Source organism: Ictalurus punctatus, chromosome 19 (genome assembly GCF_001660625.3).
Source record: "Ictalurus punctatus breed USDA103 chromosome 19, Coco_2.0, whole genome shotgun sequence".
NCBI lineage: Eukaryota > Metazoa > Chordata > Actinopteri > Siluriformes > Ictaluridae > Ictalurus > Ictalurus punctatus.
This window is the reverse complement of record NC_030434.2, coordinates 16,106,389-16,126,495: the sequence shown is the minus strand read 5'-3', so window position 1 is coordinate 16,126,495 and position 20,107 is coordinate 16,106,389.

Here is a 20,107-nt window from a genome sequence, read left to right as displayed (position 1 = left end):
ATATTTATAATTACACTATCCGTTGTTACCCAGATGAGGTTGAGTTCCATTTTGAGTCTGGTTCCTCTCAAGGTTTCTTCCTCATTATATCTCAGGGAGTTTTTCCTTGCCACCATCGCCGTCGCCTCTGGCTTGCTCATTAGGGACAAATTTATCAATTCAAAATTTAGATTGGAAATGTATATGTTTCTGTAAAGCTGCTTTGTGACAATGTCAATTGTAAAAAGTGCTAAACAAATAAAACTGAAACTGAAACATCATACATACAGTCAAGCATGGTGGTGGAAGTGTGATGGTGTGGGGATGCTTTGCTGCTTCAGCGCCTGGGAAACTTTGAAAACAATAATTGAGGGAATCATGAATTCTGCTTTCTACCAGAAAATCCTAAAGGAGAATGTCCGGTCTTCAGTCCGTGAACTGAAACTCAAGCGCAATTAGATTATGCAGAAAGACAATGATCCAAAGCATAGGAGTAAATCCTAGTCCTAGAAGTAAGTGAAAGACTCATCTCCAATTATTGGAAGTATTTGATTGCAGTTATTGCTGTTAAAGCTGGCACAACCAGATTTTAAGTTTAAGGGGGCAATTAATTTTTCACATGGGTGATAGGTGTTGGATCACTTATTTTTGCTTCAATAAAAAAGTAAATAAATAAAAACTATTGTGTTTACTCAAGTTGCCTTTTGTTTTATATTGTATTTTGTTTGAAGATCTACAACTATTCAGTATGAGATATACACAAAAACAGAAGAAATCAGGATATAATGTAAAAAAGCAAATACTTTTTCAAAGCACTGTGTATATACAGGCATCAGGCATACAGACATGGACGTCCACAAACATCCATTGATGACGGGACATAGGTGCATAGTCCCTTATGTTTGGAGACTATTGGGATACACTCTAAAGCCATGCAACTCAATCTGATGATATCTTCATTAATCTTACATGTGTACTGATTATGATGTACGTCCTTTTGTTATGTTCTTTTAAAAGTATCTTTTATCTTTTATTAGTATACAGTTTCAGTTGCAGTGACCTCACTCACTGAGCATGTTTAAATCACGGTTCTAGTTCTGTGTACCGGGGTGTTTGGCCTCATTTCTTCACTGAGAACTTGTTTTGATGGGCTCAAGTAAAGTTTGCAGTCGATTCAGACAGCTTATTGTCGAGGCACGGCTCCTGACAGCAAAAAAGGATGAAAGAATTTAAGCTGGGTTTTTCCTTTTTTTTTTTCTTTTTTTTTTTAATGAAAGCTTGTCACATTTGCTGTGTGCTTTGATAGCAGTGCAATGACAAAGGAACAGTACACATTTTCCATTTTAAAGTTTTTGCACTGGTCTACAGTCTCTTTTAAGCCAATTATGAAAACAAGTTCTTAGTTGTCCTTTGCTTTATTAATAATGCCAAACAGACAATTCTATTTTGACAATGTGTGTATTAAGTAATGTTTATTTTCTACAGTGGTATGTGAACCTGATACTGATGCAGTAATGGAACATGATCAGTTAATTCACATATGTTTTATGTTAGGACTGCTGTGTGCAGTAAGAAATTAGAGCAAATGCATGTGCTCTAGGTTTATAGGTTGCAGTTTACTAAATTGAGTGCACAATATTAAAAATTTATTAGCCATAATATTAAAAGGGAGTAGAGGACACTAGGGGGAGCCCTTCTTTTAAAATACGTGCCATCAGCATACCGGCATACTGTTATGGAAATTCATGCTAATGCGTGACATTGATGAATAATTTATAAAGACAACAGTGCTTGTTGTTGGAATATATGAAAGGATTCCTTTGATAGTCTGCACTCAATCAGATTTAATTTAAGTTAAAAACATGGTGGATGTGTTCACCATGGTGTTAGTCTTGGATTTTGGGCTCATTTGTGGAAAATCTCAAATAGGATAGAGCATTTATGGTGCATTTTCTGGATCTGTGTGAATTTTTGTCAAGCAGTTTGGCCAAGAGTAGTTCTTATAATACCGACAGACCTACCACCACCTAAGCTAGCTGTGTGTGAAGTGCAGGATGAGTTTTACAGGAAAGGCTAAACAGTTCCTTTGTGGTTGTGCTCTGTGTGCCGGTCACGTCCCTCTAACGGAGAGTATCCCTTGCCAGGCCCATGCCATGTGAATGCAGATGACACACAAAACAGGTTGTGAAAGAGTTCAGCCTCTGAAATTGTGAGCTGTACTATGTTCAATAATTCATATGACATGGCCTAAGGTGACTCATCACGTGGTACAGCGCGGCATACGTAAATTGAAAGGAAGTGGGTGCTGATGGAAACCACAGCAATTTCTCAGAAATCACAGAAAGCTAAAAATTTCGTTTTAACCAGTCAATACAATAGTATACTGATATAAATTAGCTATGTTGTCTTTCATATAGGCCACACTTTCACAGCCTCGGCATCTATTTATTTTGAGCAGCAGCACACTTTCGAAAAAATTGCAATACATATGTTTGTCAAAGTTCCTGTTAGTAAACCCCAAGCTAGCCTGGAGTGTCCATGATGCTGATTCATTATTTCCATATTAGGGATTTAAAGTCAGATGGCTCCTGGTCTAGTTTGTGCTTTTCTTTGATGCCTGGTGTATATGGGTCTATGGAACCAGAATGTGCCTGTGGCCACCTGCTAGTTATTAGTCCACTTTCTCCATGTGTTAACCTCCAGCTCTCAGCAGTGCTGTGTGCAGTGGTATCAGCTACTCCCACATTCTCTCCGGATGAAGAGCTTTTTTACACTGAACACTGCTGGAAAATGGTGAGTGAGGAAACATGCGCTTGTAAAATCTTACAGTATGTTTGAAATCTTTAATTCATGTCTTTAAGAAAGTGTCATGTTCTTATCAATGGATATGTTACTAATCAACATGAAATCGGATGAATGAACTCTTCTATAATTGCTCGATTAATGACACCTCTGATCATTCACCATCTTCAGAGGAAATACTGGTCCATCATCTGTAGCTAAACACACTCAATCTCACTATGTTTCATGAATATATTTGGTTTCTACAGTCAAGTGAAAAAGTAAGTGCACCCCATGAATTATTTTTTGTTACTTATTTATTTGTTTACATATTTGGACAAGCAAACATTTGATCCTCTTTGAAAAAGTGCCTATTAATAAAGGTGATAGATTCTATCAAATGACATAAAATTGACATTATGTAGTAATTTTCACAATTTAAATGACCACAAAACAGATCAGGCACATGGAAAAAGTAAGTACACCCCTACTTTTATCCATCCATCCATCCATTTTCTGTACCGCTTATCCTTACTGAGTCACGGGGAACCTGGAGTCTATCCCAGGGGGCATGGGGTGCAAGACGCGGGACACCCTGGATGGGGTGCCAACCCATAGCAGGGCACAATCACCCACAAATGTTCACACACTACGGACACTTTTGGACATGCCAATCAGCCTACAATGCATGTCTTTGGACTGGAGGAGGAAACCAGAGTACCCGGTGGAAACCCCCGATGCATGGGGAAAACATGCAAACTCCTCACACACAGAGCCATGGCAAGTATTGAACCCTGGAGGTGTGAGCAGACAGTCTGATGCAAAAAGAAGTCTCCAAGAACCTCAAAGTTTCATCACAGGATCTGCTAGTAAGTCTTGCAACTGTTGGTCTCAAAATGCATGCTTCTACAATCAGAAAGAGATTGCACAACTTTGACCTGCATGGGAGGCGTGCCAGGAAAAAGCCTTTGCAAGAATACAGTTGGCTGATGGGCATATGTGCAAAGACCAGGCCTTTTGAAATAATGTGCTCTGGACAGACTTATCAAAGATAGAGTTGTTTGGCCACAGTAACAACAGACATGTTTGGCGCAGACCAAAGACAGCTTTTCAGGAGAAGCACCTCATACCAACTGTGAACCACAATGGTAGATATGTTATGGTTTGGGATTGCTTGGCTACCTCAGGGACTGGACAGCTTGCAATCATTGATTCAACTATGAATTCTGCATCATATCAAAGAGTGCTTGAAGGTAATGTGAGGTCATTTGTCCAAAAGTTGAAGTTGAACTAAAAGTGGACCTTTCAACAGGATAACGATCCTAAACATACTAGGAAATCCACCAAGGAATGGCTCAAAAAGAAGAAATGGAGGGTTATGGAATGGCCTAGTCTTCAAGAATTCAATCCCATTGAAATGTTTGATTTGAAACAGGCAGTACATGCAAGAAAACCCTGAAACATCTTGCAACTGAAAGAATATTGCATTGAACAGTGATCAAAAATGCCAAGTTATTGCTTCTAAAGGGGGCAATACTAGTCTCTGAGGCTAAGAGTGCACTTAATTTTTTCACAGAAGAATGTTACATCTATTGATATTTCTGTTGAATAGATTATATATATATATATATATATATATATATATATATATATATATATATATATATATATATATATATAGACACACACACACACAGTCGGCCAGGTGTGAATGGACTAAGGGCTTGGCGGGATACTAGACATAACCCTTTTGATGCATGTGATGCATCCGGTGTGAATTCTGATTTAAGCTGGAACACTGTACGGTAGTGCAAGAGAGAGAGAGAGAGTTTTCTGAATTGACAGGTAATTGGTCGGGTGTTAATGGTCTATGTCATTTCTGTTTTTTTTCTACACAGATCCTGGGAATCCACAGGGACTTGAGATTTAATTGTCAGCAAATATTTCGCTCATACCTGCCAAAAAGTGAGGAGAACCTCAGTTTTGGGTAATCAATCTGTTTTGAGTAAGTTGGGTAAAAAATATAAACAGTTAAAAGTCAAAAGTCTGGAAAGTGTATTGTGTATTTCTTTTCTTTTCCTTTTTTTTTTTTTAGTGCAATTGACATTTTAACTCATATGTACACTTGTGAGCACTGCAACAATGTAGTATACACTTTAACACTGTGGGTGTTCATTTCTACTGGATAATGCACATTATCATTATCATCATCATTACCTTCAGCGCTTTCCATGTGTCACAGCCACTATGTGGCTCCATCCTGCTTCACATCACCAGAATTCTGAACATCTGCCCCTTGTTTGTCCAAGTTCCTGTGTTTCTTTATTGTCTTTCTGAAGTCCTGCCATTGTTCCAGACCCAACCTGTTACTGTTATGTCTAGCACTGCTGTTTTATGGCTTTTGTCTTACTATTAATCATTGCCCCATTTACTTAGTCACTTTAAAACCTAGTGTCAGCCTCCATTACAGCAATTAGTTCTGTTTCTAACATTTTTATTTTGATACATGTACTGAACAATTCAGTAGTGGATTATACGTTTATGCACTGAAAACAAGGAAACAAATTAAAATGCTCTAAAAACCCATTTCAATATATAAGATTGCATCTTGACTCTTTAAAACCAAATGACTGTTTTCATATAATAATAATAATAATAATAATAATAATATGATGATGATGATGATAATTATTATTATTATTATTATTATTATTATTATTATTATTATTACTATTATTATTATTAGTAGTAGTAGTAGTAGTAGTAGCAGCAGCAGCGGTAGCTCATTGGGCTACTGATCGGAAGGTCATGAGTTCAAGCTGCCACTGTTGGGCCCCTTGCACAAGGCCCTTAACCCTCAATTGCTCAGATGTATAAATGAGATCAATTTAAGGGCCTCTGCCAAATGACATAAATGTAAATGTAGTGGTAGTATAATAATAATAATAATAATAATAATAATAATAATAATAATAATAATAATATCATACATCATTAATTATTTTGCAATCCATGTGCCTTATTGAAAAATCCATCCTGAACAACTTGCATACTAGTCTTACTAATTAACAGATGATCTTTAACAGCACCCAAGATTTATTTTATAATGAAATTCTGATTTTAATTAATTTGATCTATTTTCACTTCGGTTAATGGTTTCCTATGTTACCCACAACCTGCAGATAGAGGTGCCAATGGGATTTTGTCCTTGTTTTATCTCTACCTAAAGAAAGTGATGCAGCAGCACTTTGGTCCTTTAATCTGTTCATCTTTCTCACCTTCTCATCTGAACACTCTGCTTAAACAGATCAGCTTCCAAAGCTTCAACTCCATGCTAATACCAATGTCTTTTGCAATTGCAACTCACAGACCACTAACTCATAGACCAGTAACTCACAGACCACTAACTCACAGACCACTAACTCACAGACCACTAACTCATAGACCACTAACTCATAGACCACTAACTCACAGACCACTAACTCACAGACCACTAACTCATAGACCACTAACTCACAGACCACTAACTCACAGACCACTAACTCATAGACCACTAACTCACAGACCACTAACTCATAGACTACTAACTCATAGGCCACTAAGTAGTGAGACAAATCTCTGCTGTATCTCCTTTTGTAAAGTTGTGTTGTATTCTGGAACTTTAAGCCTTTAAGTTAAGAGTTTGTTATCTTCACTTCTACATTTGAGTTTTCATTAATACATTGAACCTTGGAAACTGGAGTTAACAGCAGACCATGGCAGTTATCCTTCATCTTTGAGGGTTTTTTATTATTATTATTTATCTTAATAAATGTTATTTTCACTGCACTAATTATGTGATGCCCATGCAAACAACAAACTGAGTTATTGACTCCCAAAAGAATGAACCAAACTTCTCATAATACATCACAAATAATAAAATTTAAACATATTCAATGCGTTTCGGGTGGACTTTTCCTTGTCATTATGCTTTGCTTTGAACTTATGGGAAAGCAGGGCAGCTCTTTGTTCCTCGAGCTTAAGCTTTCATTTGATATTACCTTAATGCTTCAACACACACCCACACACACACTTACACACACAAAACATTGTGGTTTTTGTCATATTCCAATAACATAATTGTTAGTATAATTCTTTTTGTGTCCCTGCCAAGAAAAGTGACCAAACTGGTGTGACAAACTGCTGTGTGTATGGGTGTATTTTTTCCACCTCTCCTATTAGGTTAATTTAATTTTGACTGCTTCTGCTTTAGGCAATCAATGACAGGTTTAGATGGAAAATACTTCATTTAAAAAATTCTCTTGTTGAAAATTGTATAAAAATATTTTAAAGGACACGTATTATGGTTTTGAAATGTGTCTAATTTTGTTTCAGAGGTCTCATACAATATATTTACATGCATCCAAGGTCAAAAAACACTTTAATGTGCCCATAATTTAAATTGCAGCATTACCTTTTTTCCCCCAGTGTCACAAACGAATCGTTAAAGGATTCGTTCTAAAGGATTCAGTCTAAACTCCTCCTTTCAGAGAGCATACTCTGCTCTGATTGGTCAGATGTCCCAGTCTGTTGTGATTGGTCTACCGCTGTCAGCGTGTTTCAAAAAGGAAATGCCCACTACCATAACGACTTTCAGCTCAGTCTGTTCTCGAGCAACCGATGAAGACCAGAGGCGGGTTTTTTTGTTACAAACCTCCGTAGGTTAGTACAGGAAGTAAAGTCTGGAATCACTTACGACTTGTTTCAGCTGTTCCTTCTTTTGGGAGTCAATAACTTAGAATTTTTTAAACTTTGCAGATGTTTTTACATTCACAAACAGCTCTATAACACACTACATGAAAGTTAATATTAGAAAAACCATAATAGGCGCACTTTAAAAGATTTGACAGGTAAGAACACCACACCCATGACTCACTCCATAACTGTTCACAATCCACTTTAGTTTTGAGAACTACAGGTCTACGTGAACTAATGTAGTGTAGTATGTATTAGGCCTGATCAAAATGTAAAATTCGTATACTGTAGTACACTAAACATTGCTAGTTAAGTCGGCTAGCTAATACCAGGTAGAAATAAACACAATCTAGCACTATTATTTAGATTCACATGCTTTTTGAACAATGAACTTCTCATGTACAAATGCACTGGAAAGTAGTAAGCTGTTACAACGGTACAAAGCAAATAGTTGCAGGAATGAGGTCAGAGGCATTAACTACTAGAGACACATCTGAGTGTTGTCTGTTGTCTCTGATGTAAAACTCAATCTGGTAATAAAATGCTGGGGGATTACCCAGGATCCTGTGCTTCCTAATTACATTCCCACACAAAATGCTAGGTACTGAGGGATTTTGTGAATGTAGGTTGCCACTTTGGCTTGCCAGCTGCCCTATTTATCCTGAACTTTGAGAGAGTATGTGTGAAGCGCTTTCAAGCCAAACATGATCATAACAATAATGTAATTAATAAAGTGATTCCTTGGTTAATGTCACTGTCTGGTATGCATTCTGTCACCTGACAAATTTTGTGGTCTTGTATGGGAATGTGTGATGGGGAATGGAGGAATGATTTTCAGCATCGGTGCTCTCTTGTCTCTCAGGGACATCTGACAAGAGGACAAACAGCAGAGCAGCAAGGCATTTGCTTGTAGAGCAGCTGTTTGTGTGTGTGTGTGTGTGTGTGTGTGTGTGTGTGTGTGTGTGTGTGTGTGTGTGTGTGTGTGTGTGCATTTGTGCATGTTTATATGTTATTAGGAATATCACATTATATTTGTCAGTTCTGTGATTTTATGATAATGAGCCATTAGGTTTTGACCAATTTGCCAATGATTACTTTTTTTTAATTAAAGAGTGGTACGTTTTACTTTGTATCCATTTATAGTTACATTTTATAGTGTGGATGATACAAATTAGTTCTTGTCACTTTCATTAAAGCAGCTATTTACACCAACCTTTCTTTTTTTTTTTAATGTGCCAAAAAAGTGTTACTGAGAAACTGAAAAAAAAAGTCCTGAATTCTTAATGACTGTTAAAAAATGCTGACACTGGTGACTCCTTCCCTAAAAGTTATATACAAACTACACCAATATCAGCAACTATATGTTTTCCTTTTTTAAATAACAGCACATTTATTATTATTATTATTATTATTATTATTATTATTATTATTATTATTATTATTTGAATCACAACACTTTCTGACCAATCAGAATAAACCTTACTTCAACAGCAGTGTTGTATAATTAACATTAACTTCTAGTCAGATAGGATCTGATATTTCCAAATGTCGATATATTGTAATATATTGAAATTCAGTGTAAAATATTTATGCATATGAATGTTGAAATATGCACATTTTCCCAATGTTTATTCATTTATTCATTTTCAGTCTGCTTTTCATGATGAGAATAATACATATGCTTTATGCCACTTTTTGTGTTCCAGCCTTCTGTCAGCACAAAGCTCCACTTTTGTTATCATTGTTAAATAAATACAGTGCTTTGTGTTTCTTGTGCTGCTGTAAGACTTCATGTAGGATTAAATTAAACTCATGCATAATTAGATGCAAAGGGCAGCACTGTTGCACAGTGGGTAGCGATGCCACCTCAAAGCTCCAGGGTCTCTGGTTTGATCATGAGCTCGGCTTACTGTCTGTGTGGAGTTTCTGTACATGTTCTCCCTGTGTCGGTGTGGGTTCCTCCAGGTTCTCTGGTTTCCTCCCAACTACCAAAAACATGCCAGTAGGTGGAATGGTGAAGATAAATTGTTGTGAATGAGTGTGTGAATGTGTGTGCATGGTGTGCTGTGATGGACTGGTGATCTATCCAGAATGTTTTCCCACCTCACACCCACTACTCCCAGGATAGTCTTATTGAAGATGAAGAATAATCATATGCACGCTATACAATAATCAACCTACACCCAGAGCTTCATAGGCTCCAGCCCGATCTCCTGAATCCAGATCCCTATCCCCTTCACTCCAGACATTATTATCTATTAACTGCTTGTGATTTTATCCAATCACTCCACCTCGTTGTGACACTGAAATATGAAACTGCTTGACACTATGCTGTATATTCTTCCATATTAAAAAATAATAATCATTTGTACATGGCAAAAAAGATCTATCTTATAATATATTTTAAAAGAAATACATTTTTAATATTGTTTATATGTTATTGATGTACACAAAAGAGAAAGAAGGCCTGACTGAGATATTGGCCCAATAGAATTATATTATATTATAATATATGTGCTTTGCATAAGGGTGTGTGGCAGGAGGTTAGCTCTGTCTTTGCAGTACAGCTTTCAACTGGAGATAAACACACCCTGCTTCTTGGCAAGCTCAGTTGTGGATAAGCCTGGAGGAAACTGAAAGGTTTTAGCTGAGACATGGCACTGCCAGGACTTTGCAAAGTACAGACAAATAACCTCTTGTACATGATGCGCCTTGAGCACCTGTTTGGATGGGGTGTGCAAGCAATAAGTAATATTAAGAGAGAGAGAGAGAGAGAGAGAGAGAGAGAGAGAGAGAGAGAGAGAGCTGTGGGCATTATTTAAATGAATTTGGCAGTGAAACACAGCTCAGTGTGAATTAATTCATTGCAATGCTCAGTGGGGTTGTCTAGCTGTGAGCTAGCTAAAATGAATATATACAAATCTGAAAAGAGCATATAAAAATTCCACAGTGCTTCTCTCTCACGTGCACCTTTACTCCTCTCTCTCCCTCTCACAGAGCCTGGCTCAGCATTCTGGGGCAGTATGAGGCCAATAGGTCTGTTCAGGCCCAGGATGCTCACTCTCTGTGGGTGTGTGTGAGTGTCCTGCTCCAGGTTCACAGTAGCAATAGAAAAATATAGAGATCAGTATGGTTCTATAAAACAGTGTCAAAAACATAGTATGTGGGCCTGAAATAGGTTTTAGTCTGGTCCATCAAATGATATTAGAATCTGTCCTCTAAATTAAAATTGTCTTGTGGACCATACATGAATTAAACTATTTAAGGAAACAAAGAGAAAAAAAATCACCGTTACTCCACCAGAAGTCAAAATAGAGCAATAAAATCAGGATCATATACTTTGCTATTGACAAAATGTGCTAATGATACCATCCATCCATTTTCCATACCGCTTATCCTACACAGGTTCACACGGGAGCCTGGAGCCTAACCCAAAGAACTCAGGGCACAAGGCGCGGGACAGTCTGGACAGGGTGCCAACCAATCGCAGGGCACAATCGCACCCATTCACACATTACAGACAATTTGGAAATGCCAATCAGCCTACAACACATGTCTTTGGACTGGGGAAGGAAAGCAGAGTACCCTGAGGAAACCCCCAAAGCGCAGGGAGAACATGCAAACTCTATGCACACAGGGCGGATGTGGGATTCAAACTCCCAACCCCCGGAGGTGCAATGGTAAGCTGCTATACTAACCACTAACCCATAATTCCCCCTGTGCTACTGATAAATAGCACCATAAATATGTCCATTTCAATTCCGGCTCACATAAAATCAGAATCAGAAATCACATTAATATACTGTACATGAAACCCCACGGCTCAAGTGTACTACGATAGTCATTATCCCTCTACCTCATCCCCCAAATCCTCCCTCTGTATGCATAGCCATGCTAAAACCACACCCTCACCTATTACATAGAAGTTTTGATTAAATCTCAAATTAAATTGTTTCAACTGACCCATCACTATTAGAAAAAGGGTTTATTATTTTACTGAGGATTCTTAGCTCCCCCCCAAAAAAAGAGGTCTACTTGGAACCATTTCTCATTCCTACAGCTGTAGAGAACAAGGCTTTGAGAATATTCACAGTCAGTTACAGAATTACTGGCACCCTTAAATAGAACATTTGCATTACATATAATGTTAAATATATATGTCAGGTACGATTGTGCAGACACACGATTATAAGACATATTGTGATGATGTTTAGAAATGTATTATGTCAAGGTGCACATTATTTAATTCACACAGCTTTTTCCTTCTCTGCATTTAATCTTCATCTACTTACAATTTACAATGAGCACGTCAGCAGAGAGCCAAAGCCATCACACCACCTGCAGTGGCCACCAGACTATAATATGCTCCTCTTCCTCACGTGTCTGCTCTATTTACTGCGCCTCTACATCATCTGTCCCCCACTGAGAGCTGGGCTGAGCGTCTATGTTTCAGGCAGTTTCTGTGCTCAGCTTTTTTGGTGAAAAGCTGATATGAGATGCCCTGCACGTGCTGTCCTTTTCATACCCACTATCTTACATTTTCTTGCAGTTGTGTGCACAATTGAATGCCACATAAGCCTTGTGCCAAAAGGATCCTGCAGAGCTTTAGGGAGATACAGCTGTTTCATGTTTATGTGTATAAAAGGCACACTAGAAATAGAACACAACAGCATTGATTGTGTACCGAGGCTGAACACCTGCTCCATTCATCCTGTTCTGATACCGGAGACACTAGACTTCCATTCTCTGCCTTTATTCCTTCCAGAGAAAAAATTAAAGCAGCTAATGTGTCTGTAGGGCTTCCCTAAAACACACAAGGCACTATTTTTTCCCCTCTGCATTCATTGATTTTATGTTTGACATGCCCACAGTCCCTGAGGTGCACCTTTCCTTGCTGTAGCTGTTTATGAGCTTGTATGTGTGTGTGTGTGTGTGTGTGTGTGTGTGTGTGTGTGTGTGTGTGTGTGTTAGAGAGATTGTGTGTTTATGTATTAGAAAAACAGTTTACCAATCTTAATGTATCTTCATCATGTGGTTTATGATCACATGAAACATATATGTGCAATATTTCAGAGCAATACCAGCAGAACTAGTAACAGGCCTAATAGTATTTTCTCTTTTTGTTTGTAACAGTGAATGAATGAATAATTCACAATTCTAAGTATGTTTTTATCAAATGTTCTGAGCCGTTTGCACAGTATTGTACATTACCCATATGGAACATAAGATTTTGCTGTGTAAAAACAGGAAACTGATTCTAAAACATCAAAAAAACAGAAGTGGGAAATATTGTGCAATGTACTCTATCCATAGAAGGTACTGAGCATATTAAATATGTTGAAAACATCCTTTGAAAAGCCCCTACTACTGTGGAAGCTATGTTACACTCAGCTCCTAAATACAGTCAGTGCAAAACCACTAAAGTCAATAAATACACAGTGTAACTTCAGGACACACACACACACACACACACACACACACACACACACATAAATAGACCTGTTAGCTGTATAAGAAGAATCAAAAAAACTGAAGTGCAGGAAGAACCAGCGAGTTTGGACTGATATTGGTCAAACATCTCAGAAAAGAATTACAGTGGAGTGAAATCAGTGAAGTCTACACCTCTGAATGTATTAATCCTGATGAGAAAGGCCAACGCCAAACGTTTATCTGAAAGCCAGACCCAGCGTTTCAGCCACTGCTGGCTGATCCAGGCACAGGGCATGGGGAAAGAAGTGTGATCTGTGTTTATGCAGAGGAACGTGGCAATTTTCCACTCAGGGAAGCAGATGGAATAACGTGTTCGCACAAAAGGAGCGACAGGACATGGCAAGAGGAGGAAACAAATGAAACAAGACATGCACATTTAGATACACACACTCACGCTGACTCACAGACTTGCTAGGCTTCTCTGCGTTTGACAGCAGACATCAATGCCTGAGGTGATGGACCATTGAACAGATCTCGCTGCTGCACTTTTCTTCTCATTCTCCCACCATTACAGTGTGTGAATCGAATAACCATAAGATATTTATATGGCATGAAAAACTAGTTCTTTGATATCACATGACAACCACCAGTCTGTGAGGGTGAGGCCTAACACATGATCCCTTCAGGACACCAGAAGCAAGGAACCACATCTTTCACATCATAGGGCAGATGCTTGAGATTGGCTGATGTGACTCTGATTCAGTAATGGAAGACCACTCACAATCTCTCAACAAGCCTTCCAATGGACTGGCATCCTATTCAGGGTGTATTCCTGCCTTCAGTTCTTCTGGATCCACCGTGACCTTTAATGAGACAAAGCGGTTACTGAAGATGAATGAATGAATGAATGAATGCCTTTATGAATTTCTCAAAAAGCAAGAAATGTTTAGACCACTGAATCGCTCTGGAATGATTTTTTACTGAAAATGATGTGCACAGTCAGACATTGTGGGTAAAAGGCATGAACTCAAGCCCTGTCCACCTTAAATGTCTTATCTTCCTGAGTGATAAGCCTAGCTCAATATCTTCTCTGCAAAGACGGATGAGACTACACTCCCCACATAGCTCACCTTATGTCAGCGCTGATATTTGCACACACATACATCTAGTGCCTCTGGTATTCTCTGCTCCTCAGCCATATAGATAATGTTTGTGTATGTGTGTGTGTGTATTTCTGGTCTCACTTACAGAATTCGAATCTATTAAGCTAATAAATAAGCACGACCTTACTCTCCCCAGTTTACTGCATAAACAACGAAACACTGTCAACACTGCCAAATTACAGCAAAACATGCAAAGCCTCTGTGAAATATAGCATCTAGCAGCAATTTTCCCAGAACGTGAGGCTTCATCATGCAAGAACACGAGGAAACACCACATGTGCTGGCTTTGCAATTAGAAGTGTGAGCCTGTACTCAGTTATTACTGGTGGTCATTGCTGTTCTCCACTCCGACATGTGCATTAGTAAAGCCTTAAAGACATGCTTGCCACTATGTTTTGCTTGTGAGTTCAGTAGCTCTGATGGCTATATCTATGTTTGGTGACATGCACCCACTAATCAGCTCTTGAAGGCTGTTCAGCGATTTTATAATGGCAGCCTTGCAAGACTGCTGGCTTTGTTAATGACTAACATTGAAGAATGACTCAGTTGTTTTTAGAAGCGTGTCACAGACAACACAGCTGAGGCTATATGTATCTTATACCTTAAAAAATAATATAATGTCTTTTATTTTTACAGGCAAAAAAAGAGTTTAATCTAACAGCCTATGGGATCCTATGAGTTTGCCACCTTACCACAAAGGATTTCATTTTAGACAAGGCATTAAGTAGAACCTCATTTACATGGCAGAAACTGTTCATCATCCAAAGAAACATAATTTAAAAACCAAAATTTGCTTATAATCTAATAATGTGTTGTACGTAGAGAATCACTGCGGTTTCCCTGGTAGCTCACACCACAGCTGGTTAAATAGTCTTATTCAGAGTGTCAAAACCAAAGGCGTACTTTCAGTTGGAGTAGCACAGTGAATTAAAGTGTATTCTGACTGACTGGTTCTATATTCAGTCTACAGCTAGCACATGAGCTTCATAAAGTATCAAACATGATGTGGTGTGCTGATATAGGAAAATAATCAGCAATGACGTTACCACACAGAAGCTTTTTTTCAAACCCCTTTTTCTCCTTAATTGGTCATTTGCAAATTCCTACCCACTAGCTTGTACTCCTCTGCCTCACAACAGCTACCAACCTGGAAGGGTGAGGGTTACCACGTGCTTCTGCTGAGACATATAAAGCCACTGCATCTTTACAAGTGCTGCTCATGCTACATCACAGGGCAGCTGAACATACTCAAAGGAATGCACTAACTGCCCTCTTTCACATTCATGAGCTCACAGTTGACAAAGATTGGCTAGTGTCTGGATTTGAACTCCAAAATTGTTTTATTCATCTTATACATCAGGAATTTGTCAATACTAACAATGTTTTATTCATTAAAGAATAAAAAAAACATGTATTTCTGTTTATATTTACATATAATAGTATGGAAACTAGGTAGTTCCTGACATCAAGTACATTATAGCAGCTATAAATGGTCATTCATTCATTCATCAGCATTTCTTATGTTCTCTCTCTTGAAGTAAAAAAAAAAATGCAGCTTATCATGTTTACAAGAAACTGAAAAGGTGTCCTCCCATTTAGGAAAATTATGATACTGGAGAGGTTTCCTCTAGGTCGTCCAGGTCTTGTAAGCTGATTGGCATCTCTAAATTGTCCATAGTGTGTGTGTGTGTGTGTGTGTGTGTGTGTGTGTGTGTGTGTGTGTGTGTGTGTGTGTGTGTGTGTGTGTGTGTGTGTGTGTGTGATTGTGTGTGGGTGTGTGCCCTGCTCTGGGTTGGCACCCCGTTCAGGGTGTCCACCACCATGTGCCCCAAGTCCCCTGGGATAGGCTCCAAGCTCCCTACGACCCTGTGTAGGTTAAGCGGTATGAAAAATGGTTTGATGGATGATACTGGAAACTCCTTCTTTAAATGTTCAATACGTCTCCTTATAGAACACGTCACCATAGCCATGACTATACTTTTTCTTTAGTAAATAACAACATATTTTTAATCTGTTTATGATTAGCTTCAGATTACAAATCCCTGTGAATAAGCTGCTACTATAGACAAAAATTGCCGCTCGTTAGCAAAAAATCGCAAAACCCTCCTCCCTGTTTCAGAAAGCCTAAATTTACAGCTTTACCTCTGAATGTTACAAAGCGTATGGCTTGTAACATTGTATGGCAAGTATGGCTTGATTTAGGTTCTTCAAGAGTTGCACCACGAAAACAACTAACTGATTAATTTGAAAACTCCATGCTAACAGAAAGAGATAAATAGATATGTATATATGGTTATAGCTCATTATCTAGGCTGAGTCATAGCAGGAGGTCAGGTCAGGGTTGCAGCATGGGTGTGTGTAGGTGGGATGAATACTGACTGTATTTTCTGTTGCATGACACAATCTGTGATTTCATGCTGCCCAATTGCTCAGATACAGACCCTAAAGAGATGTATGGGGGGTAAGATATGATCAAAAGTTTCTTTTCTATATGACAAATTTCATTAGTCATAAATGTATGATGCCGTTGTTACGGCTAGAGTTATAATATTCTATAAAACTTAGCAAAGTCCTGGAAATATAAATCTTATGTCAGGTGCAGTTTAAAATATTTATAAGCACGTTGTTGGTTATTTTACAAGCACACTACCCTTCTCCACCCCCACTGTTGCAGAGATAAAGATCCGACTGGCAAGAGGATCGGAGTGTGCTTCTCTTTGAGGAATCTTGCTACACTCCAATTCTACTCTGCATGTGGGAGTCAGGGTTAGACACTGCTACTGAGATAGAAAACACCCCCTGCACACACATAGAGAGAGTGAGAGAGATAGATAGATAGAGAGAGAGAGAGAGAGAGAGAGAGAGAGAGAACATTCCATATTTGAAATACCAGGGTTTTGTAAATAAAAAAATAAATAAATAAACTGCTCTGTTGCAACCCTGAGCTGAAAAGCAGTCATACAAAAAAAAAAAAAGATTAGAAATGTCTTTTCATTTCATTGATAGATGGAAAGACTCTCAGCACAATAAAGGAGAGCTGACGACTGCTTTCACATGTGCTGTACAGTTTGCAGACCCCTGCTTCCAAGTCCTCCTGTGTGTTTTCCACATGTTCAGAAGATATAGTTACATATCCTCCTCATGGGTTTACCTTTATGTTCCTGCATATGTGATTTATGTGAGATCAAATCCCTAGAACAAAAGACAGGAAAGCCACATTAAACCATCAGTGCAATAGGACCTTTAGTTGCTGAGCTGTATATGAACCTCATAACTTCACAATAAAACCCAAGTCCTCTTTTTCTCAAAGGACTCAGTAATGTTAGTGCTCATCTGTGATGTGCTGTGCTGGCAAGATTGCTTAAAAATGTGCAGTACTGTCTTTCATATCGCAGGCCATACGGCAAACATTTAACCTCTTTTTTCATTTTAATGCTCCTGTAGTCTATTCACTAATGCTAAACATCCGTCGTCAGTAAGAAGAGGAGCAGATGGGTTGGTCTGAGTCTCATTTATTGGACAGCATGAATCAATAGTTGCTGAAAACCTACAGCAGTTATAGTATGCAGTGATTATTGGCTGCTTTATTACTTTCCTTAATAGAGCCAGTTACCATCCAGTCAAGCACTATTCACTACTGACTCTTGTCTGTAGTATCTCTGCCTTGATTTGAAGGTTGGAGCACAGGGCAAGCTACTACTAGTGCACTTCTGTGTGTATTTAGTATGCAGGGTTGGTTGTGGACTGTCTCACAGCCCTCTGTGGATTACTAACACAGTGTTCTGACTTTCAACAATGAGAGGGAAAGTGGATTAATATATTAATAATTGAGCACTGGCACAAAGTAGGATGATTATCTGATTGTCTGTCATCTTTTTCCTTCCTAACAGTATGCTATGGTGTGTTCACTATGTGGAATTTATACATTTGTGGAAAGGAAATGGGAAGGTGAACATATGACACATTCTGACTTCAAGTGCAGTAATTAAAGTCATGACAACACTGTTGTTAGGCACCTGGGAAATATGTATGCTGAAGCAAGCTAACTAACTAAGACTAGCGATTACCTACATAGCTAGGACATAGCTAAGTCTCTTATAAAAATAATGTAAAGGGATATTGACAGAAGAACTGAGAAAAAGCTGCCTGGAGTATTAACATTTTCCTTAGATGTGTTGCTAAATTACTATGAAAAGACTCTTTGTAACTAAAATTACAGGTAAGTATGATGCGGGTAACAATACATCACAAACAATTCTGGTTTTCCAAAAAGAGGACACCGTTTTTGTTGTCTTAATAATGTTCAGAACAGTGTTACTATGAATGCAGATTTTAATACACTGAAAAAGACACACTATTAGCACCATTAGCATCACATAAATATATATAAATTCCTAGATTCTTTTGAATGTCCATGGAATAAAATAAAATATTAGATGCCACAAGTGTACCTTCTGCTGCTTCTGCCACCATTTACACATTTGAATGGCCATGTAATATGATGCAATATGATAACATTCAATTAAAAATGACCTTATATGGCCATGGGCATTGTTTCGACTCAGGACAGCTGTCATTTGCTGCTATTTGTCAAGCAACTGTTTGACGCTGTACACAACAGCGCTTCACCTTCACACATTCGCTGAGAGAAGTCTAATGGTTTAGAGGCAGGAATTTGGCCAATAGTTGCTGCAAGCCTTTTCTGATCGACCAATTGCTGTGCAAGAAGGCTGGAATTACAGAGAGGAGTTAAAGCAATGCAAACATGTGCACACATGATGCAGTGTTAGACCATAAACCCATCATAATGAAACTAAAGCTGAATCATGGACATTTTCCCAAATTTAAAAATCCAGACGCTTTTTTAAGGTCTGAAAAAGAGGAGGTAAGGTCACCCTAATAAAAACATTTCAGAGAACAATCTGTGTTCGTTTCTACCGAATTAACTTTGCACAATATTTATTTGTGCATGCACCAGGAGTTTGCTCATGTGAGCCACGGCTGGCAAGAGAGAACCAGAACCATAATCATGCAGCTGTCTATATTGTGTTATGTCAAAAGATTCATTTCTTTGCTTTTAAATGAAAACAAATTTTGATCCTGATAGTATTCCCATTTATTTACAAAATGTACCCGTAATCTGATTACTTTGTTTTTTGATGGAACTGTAACAGATTACAGTTTCCAGTTTTTTGTATCCTGATTACATAATGCTGTTACAGGTATTTCTGTTACCGCCCAAGTCTGGCAATAATTAAGCTTTTGAAATGCTCAATTACCTTGTTTGTAGTTTGCCCCTTGTTATTCTGCTCATCCCTTCATTACCAGTTATTCGTATCATTCATTAGAACAGGAACTGTACCTTATGTATGGCCCCCAATCACTAAATCTGCCCCTGTAAATGGAGAATTTAAAAGCAGACTGAGTGTGGAATTTAATTTAAAAAAAACCCAAAACATTAGGAATATCAACATTTCAGACTAATCCAGGCTCTTGTTATCTCAAAACTGGACTATTGCAATGCACTCTTGGACCTCCCAGCCAGTTCCATCAAAACCCTTCAGATGATTCAGAATGCAGCAGCACGCCTTGTCTTCAACCAGCTCTAAAGAACCCACGTCACACCCCTCTTCAGCTCTCTCCACTGGCTTCCTGTAGCTGCCCGCATCAAATTCAAAGCTCACTCAAAGCAAATTCAAAACTCAAAGCTGTCTGGAACAGCACACCCTTACCTAAACACTTTCCTTGAGGACTATGTTCCCTCACGCAACCTGCGATCAGTTAATGACCGATACCTGGTAGTGCCTACTCAGCGAGGCATGAGGTCCCTTTCCAGAACCTTCAAACTGACTGTCCCTCAATGGTGGAATGAATTTCCAACCTCAATCCGGACAGCAGAATCCTCATCACTATCTTCAAAAAATGGTTAAAAACCCACCTCTTCCATGAACACTTAACTAACCCATAACTTGCCCACCCAAATGACACTTGGTATGGACAGAAAACATACTGGAATATAT